We start from the raw sequence: 7,471 nt of genomic DNA, 5'->3' as shown, positions 1-7,471 counted from the left end.
ACAAAAGCATCCCAAATTCAAACATCCTTTTTCCAAAGAAAGAAAAGAAAGAAAAAAGAAAAAAAAAAAGAAAAAAGTCTTGACCCAGAGAGCATTGTCTGACGTACAGGTGCCAAAAAATATGTTGTCCGCCTGAGTTCCTAGAGTCAAATTCTGTATTTGAGTGTAACTTTTTAATCATTTGTTTACATTTGTAAGACTGAAAGAAATGGAACTGTAAGGAGAACCTCATTGTTAGAAATCTCATATTTTTGGATTACATGCGAAATCCACTGAAAGGAATGTAATAATGGAAGTTGTGGGGATGGAAAAAAGGAGGGAAATTGGAATACAAAGCTATGGAACCATTATATGAATTTAAAAGATAGTATAATGGACAGAGGCAGAGCTAGCAGGGCTGACAGCAGGAGTAAGAGGTTTAAACTTTAGTATCATGTGTAGAGAGGAAAAGCCCATCAGGAGCAAAATATTCCAGATGATGGAGGACATAATTTCTGCTATGAATTTTTTAATACATCAGAGAGTGATGAGCTACATGCCAAAACAGCCAGAAAGAAAAACTCACAGAAGTCTAGCCAAAGACACCAGTACATGTCACCAAGACAAAGAGCTGGGCTGCAAAAATCTTACCTTTCATTTTAGACAAATTTAGCTGTTCTTCAAAAATATCCACTAGGACACCTATAGCTTAATTTACTTAATTCACCTCTCCCGCCATCAGTTAAGTCACTGTATTAAAAATTTACTGTTAATACTTTCTATTCTTCGAGAGTGTCTAACTTCCTTATGAATCGCTGCAAGCGTGCTACACATTACCTCTACTTCACCTGCATATTTATCTGGGAACAAAAAGGTTAATTAAAAGAAGTAATTTTAACATTTTCCTACACTTCTACTATTGCTTTCAATGGAATTTGGTTTAATATATAGTTTTGGCTATGCATTCTGTCACTCTGAGTACAGGCACACCATTCAACCAAAAATTATCTCCGCTTCTCATTACTAATATTCATTCACTGCCTGCATCCCATGCTGGAACTACCCCTTAAAGCAACGTCAGTTCTCTGTGAAATTAGAAACTGAAGACTGTTTCATTAGCCACTTTTTTATTTGATGCCAACAGTGCATGGCTTTCAGACTTAAGTTCATAACCTGTTCATAAGCAGTATTTTTTCAGTTCACTTGCTACCATGGAAAAGAACCAAACCAATTAAGAATGCTAAAATTGCCATTTCATTTTCACTAAGGAAAGAGAGAGATTCTGCTAAACTGACAATAAAGCAAAAATATCTCACTACAGGAATTATCCAATTTGACTAGATAGGTCATTTCATTAACTAAAAAGTAGCAACATCTCTAGTCAGTCTTTCTCACCTATAAATTACCATTTTTATCTCTTCAAATCTTTAATTCATTGTTGCTTTTCTTCCCATTTGCTACCAATTACTGCCTTTGAAACACAACCATCAACCACATCAAAAGCAGTTTTAAATATGGGAGGGGAGTTCATTTTGTAATGAACTGCACTTAGACCATTTTCCCCATTTTTCCCCCACTGCTATATTATACCACAAATTTGCTTAAACTAGGGTGACAATATGTCACTCATGGCATAACTAGGTGTCATGGGAAACTGTCTGTAGGTCAAGTAAAACTTGTCCAGTGGACTCCTCTCCAAGCACAAAGAACAACAACATGAGAAGCTTTTCACCATGTGGAGAGCAATGTGAACACAATCCCAAAGGAGCTTGACATATGAAATGGTGCGAAGGGGCAGGGGGGAAGAGACACATGAAAAAGGAAAGCACAATGCCTGGAAAGAAACATTAAGAATGAATATACATATCTGTATATATATGTATGCATATTTTGGCAAATGAATATGCGTACATACTTGTATACAAGCTGCTTCCAGGAAGTCTGGATTTATAGGACTGATAACTCCTGCAGACACTGTCCTTGATAGCACTGGGACCCTGGTACCAATAACCAGACATAGGTCACTGCTGTCATCTCTTCAGATCTGTTTCTATCTTGTTAGTTGTCTCAGAGGAAATTAAGATCGGTTACATCAAAGCTGAGAGAAGGGGCTTACCAGTTGAGGTCCCTGTCTATGAAATTCCATGTTCTCAACAAAGCCCCTTCTTTGACTGTCTTCAAAGCTCAGACTGACACCTTTCTATTGAAAGGTTTCGTATTTGACTATTTTGTCTGTCCTCCCTTTTCTACTTCTCTTTTTGGCAATTTTTCCCTCATTCTCCTTGTTAAGAAAAGCTGCTCTCACTGAAGCATTGAGTCCTCCTTTTCTGAGGTTTTACTTTTATATCTGTGCGGTGTCCCAGATATAGACAACCAGCACCCTAGACAATCACTGAATAGATAAGGAGCTTCAAACTTTCACTGAGAAGGTTTCTCACTGAAGGTTCCAGCAAAACACAGACATGACAAGACACCCCAGTTACCCTTTAACAACAGTTAGAAAATAAACCAGAAACAAGTCAGAGTCATACAATTACAACATTACTACATCCAGCCTCATACCATCATCAGAGATATTAACCATTGCTCTCAAATTACTGTCAAGGGTTCACTTCTGTTTATGCTCACTGTAGAAAGCAAGTCTGGCAAGTCCATCCACTGGTACTCCGCCCTCTGATTCTGAACAACTTGCTCTAGCAAAACATCCACCAGAGGCCTCAGCTTCCACTTCTTTGGTACAAGCAGCACAATTAAGCCATGAAGAAAAAAGCAGATTTCTCTAGAAAGGTGAGAAAAGTCTTTATTTCCACCCAGAAACTACTCAGGCAGAGGATCACTACAATTTACCTCTTCATTGCAGCAAATTGGTTCCTGCATATGAGTGAATATAATTTTCAACTTTTCAAAGTACTATAGAAAGAACATGTCACTTACTTGATTTATGCAAGAATTGAGCCAGACAACGGGACTTATTTCCGAAACAACCTCACAGACACCTGGGCCAAAGAGCACGGCATTGAGTGGGTGTATCACACTCCCTATCATGCACCAGACTCTGGGAAAATCGAACGATACAATGGACTATTAAAAACAACACTGAGAGCAATGGGGGGGGGAACATTTAAACACTGGGATACACATTTAGCAAAAGCCACCTGGTTAGTCAACACAAGGGGATCTGCCAATCAAGCTGGCCCTGCCCAGTCGGAACCCTTATGTACCATGGAAGGGAATAGAATCTCTGTAGTGCACGTAAAAAATATGCTGGGGAAAACAGTCTGGGTTACTGCTGCCTCAGGCAGAGGCAAACCCATTTGTGGGATTGCTTTTGCTCAAGGACCTGTACGCACTTGGTGGGTGATGCAGGAAGATGGAGGAGTCCGGTGCGTACCCTGAGGGGATTTGATTTTGGGTGAAAACAGTCAATGAACTGAATGGTACGCTGTTAATTGCTATGTAATGTTGTATGGCATCACTATTATGGTTGCTATATGCCATATCAATAGTATCATGGTAGGAATCTCCCAGTTTCATGAAAAAAATGAACTTTCATTGAACCTAGCAAAGTACAACAGTGATAGAACAAGGACTGACTTCAGCATGCAACAATCCAACACCACACACAACACCTCTCTTTAAAAGGCCAAGACTAGACCTATGCACTGATGATCTACATTCAAATCAAAGGAGATTTGGGCATGCAAATTTCCCTGAGTTAACTAATTTGTGCATATGCTTTTTATTTCATGCAATGAAATCACTACCTGTCCCGGAATAGTTAGGTACTCATAAATAGTGCACTCATTGTACAGCTCCTAGCACGTTACTGAAGTGTCCTGAATATTCCAGTCCCATTCCTAGGTCCTATTCTTCTACTTCTTCCAGAAGTGTCAGCCTGCTGATCAGTTTAATCACTAATACAATAGATCACACATGGGGCACAGTCCATCATGTAGGAATGAGTTTAAAAAAAATTTTATTTCACCTATCGGGGTCATTTCCTAAGGCTAGAAAGCTGCTCAAGCACTCTCTTGGCAGATCAAAGGTCTATTTACCCTTCAGCAAGGAGTCATTTTTCTCTGTTCTCTAATCTCTTCAATATTATATGATATAACTGATACTATGCAACAGGTTTTGTAGCTCTTGCCATTGGCTCCGTTTTCTTGCAGATACAACGAAATCCAGGAAAGCTTTTTTTTCCTGCTTTAGTCTCATAGTCATTTGAATAGAAGACCATATGTATTTCATATGAAATCAAAGGTTTCTGTAATGTTGTCTTATATATGCAAACATTAACGTCCTTCCTTAACAGTACTAGTATGCTATCTTCAAGTAGGCTACCGTGCCTTGCTAGCAATGTACCTTTTAATCTGTCAAATTTCCCCATTTGCTTTATTCTTTTAACAGAAGGGGCCTTTTTCCCTAGCTTGAAGTACTTTCTACCAATATCCAAGCAATAATTAAAATTAAAATCTCACAATTAGTAATACAACCTGGCATTTTTTTCAGCTTTTTTTCTCCATGTATTCAAACATGTCATGACACTGGGTGACCTTTATTAACTGTAGTTTATAACAGATAGAAAAAAATTACCTCTACAAAACTGAAGTCCTTTGTCACATGCCACACAGCCTGCCAAAGGCATAATGAGGAACAAAACACCGAATTCCAGTCTCCAAGATCAATGCTTAATCCATGGCTAGATTGTAAATGGCCATTTGCCTACCCAAACCATTACAAAAAGCTACATTTATCAGTTTGTTGGAGGAAGCATTAGGAGATTTGAGTTCTTTTCTGGCCTTTGGGGCTAACTTACAATGATCTTCAACAAAAAAAATCACTATATGCCTCGGTTTCTCAGTCTGTAAACTGTGGATATCTACATCCACTCCTATGCATTCACATTTTCACCACAGGACTGAAACTGGTGTTTTCCCTTGGGTTTTTGTATAGTACATCATGTTAGTTTTACATTTCTTTTGAATACAGTGTGAAACTTTTAATTCACATGGGATGTAACAGGATGAGAGATACTGAGCTGAATTATCTTTTAAATATCATTCAATATTACAAACAGGAGCACGGGTGCTGAAAATTATTACATTTAAACAATGTCAATGAAAAATAAGGAGCCAGAGTTTGTCTTCTTGCTTGGATGCAGTACATGACTCAGTGCAATGATACCTGACATTACAGGTCAAATTGAAAACAAATTTGCTGATGGAGCCATAATTTGCAGAAGATTTAAAACAAATTTTAGAACTTCAATTGCGTAAACATTTTAAATCACACTGAAGAAGAAGAAAATTTTTAAGTCGTTAATAAATAACAGCTGACATCCTTCAAATCTAGTAGAAATGTATCTTCTCTACTTCTGTACTTTAACAGAACTTTCAAAATCTACTTCCTCCTCTGAATAAATTAATTTTATTTCATGGTCATGGCAGTTATCAGACATATCATTATATCATTCCCACCTTTACTTCCCTTCGTAGCAGTGAAACAGATTAAATCAGAGAGAATGCTACCTAGATAAAACCTTTTCACATAGGGAACAGGTAAAACACCAACTTTTCCTGCTGTTACCAGACTTGCACTAAAGAACTTATAATGCATGCCACTTAAGTGGCATATTCCTTCCCTGCTTTTAAGTGGAACAGTTCATTCCAAGTGTGAAAGGACTGCGCACGCAGTTCCACTTGTTCTGTTGCCAGTTCTGTCACTGCCTGTGCAAGTTATGTGACTTTGTCCTTAATATTGAGTCTTCCTTGCCCTTGTTTGCAGATCCATGCTAGCAATGTACAGCAAGCCTATATAGATTACACCTGATTTCCATAATATGGATATAATATAAATTGTCATTCATGTCTAGGATATTTTTATACAATTTTTTTTAAGTACAAAAGAAATTCAGTGTATTACTTAAAAAGAGAAAACTGATATTTTAATGTTCTGTTCAGTGATAAAGCTGATATAAATATGGCATGGGAAAGCTTAAGTTTGGGGCTTTTGGTCCTGCTCTGAAGCCAATTAAATCAATTTTTTTTGTTGTTAATTAATGTCTTCTGTGTGATATCAGAAGGCTCAGTGTCACACTGTAATTTGGTTTCTGTTTGCTTCCTTTATTTTAGAGTATTTTATACACACTATTCAGAGATAACTGGTTTAATTTCCCACTTGTTGTCAAATTCTGTTTGGTACATTCATAAAAAGCAGTGTCACTCTGGAGGAGGGGAACCCACACACAAAACCCACAGAGTTCTTACCCTGTGGTTTTTTGTTTGCTAAGGTCTTGGAATCTTTGCTTAGGACTCTGAACTGATCCCTTGTCATCAGTCCTAAAACTAGAAACATTTTTCTATAAACAGATTGAAATGTTATGTCTTTGTTTTATAGATATCTAGTCCTTTGATTTAATAGTACTACAGTCAAGAAGAAATATTTTGGGTAGAATATTTTAGTCTGTATTGCTATATTTTTTTGACTCATCATACTGTTTATGAAAATTTAGTCTGCTCTGTGATTTAGCACCCAGACCAACACCTTCTATACTTCTCATTTGTTGAAAAGTACTATGATTTTGCATTTTACAGTAGAATCACTGTCTCTCTCAAAAGCTCTCTCGAACTTTCTGAATTTTCTTAAGCATCACGGAAAGAATGAAAACTAAGCTCTGACATCCATCTTACTGAAAAGCCTAGCCTAAGTTGCTTTTCAGTAGAACCATAGAGATTTTCTGCCAGCCAAGCAGCAAAAGTGTATTATTCTGAGTGTATTTGTATCCATTTCCAAAAAGCAGCTTGCAAATATATCCAAGTGCAATAAATTTCTTGTGCTCCAATGTATTTATGGAAGGGGGTAATCAGCACTCACTTTTAAACAAGCTCTTTTTAATTTCATGTCTTCCCCAATTTCATTCCAGCCTGTGCCAAAGAGGGAGCTACCCTAAACAGCATCATTTTGTCACACCACAGCTGCCAGCAACTCAGTGGTATAAAAACTTGCTGTTGGGGCAGGGGGCAGGGGAGGAATAGTACACATACACGCTTTTTTTTAGTCTGTATTTTAAAATACCACAGGGAATGCATTAAAATTACAGAAATTAAAAAAAAAAAGACTAGCTACAGTAGCTCCTTCTCCCATCACACTCCTTTTCTCTCAATGCCCTACAATCATAAAATAACGCTTTGCCTTCCTCACATGGGCAGAACAGAGTTCACTAGAAACAGCTGGAGATCAACAGGAACTGAAGCCAGTCACCCACTTGAAATCCTCTCCCTCTACTTTTCATGTTTTGACCAACTTTGTAGCAGAAGAACCCTGCCCTCCGCAGGTGGAGAGCTCTTGAGGCACAGCAAAATGCAATAGCTCGGCTACACACAATAACCACCTAACATACAGAAGAGAGCTCTGTATCGGTGGTTCTTCCTATGAATTCAGAAAAGGGGTGTATAAAAAGGCAACTGCAAAAGTCTCTGGGGGTGGGGTGGTG

This window comes from Phalacrocorax carbo, chromosome 6 (genome assembly GCF_963921805.1).
Source record: "Phalacrocorax carbo chromosome 6, bPhaCar2.1, whole genome shotgun sequence".
NCBI classification, from domain to species: Eukaryota; Metazoa; Chordata; class Aves; order Suliformes; family Phalacrocoracidae; genus Phalacrocorax; species Phalacrocorax carbo.
Note: the sequence above shows the minus strand (reverse complement) of the source record.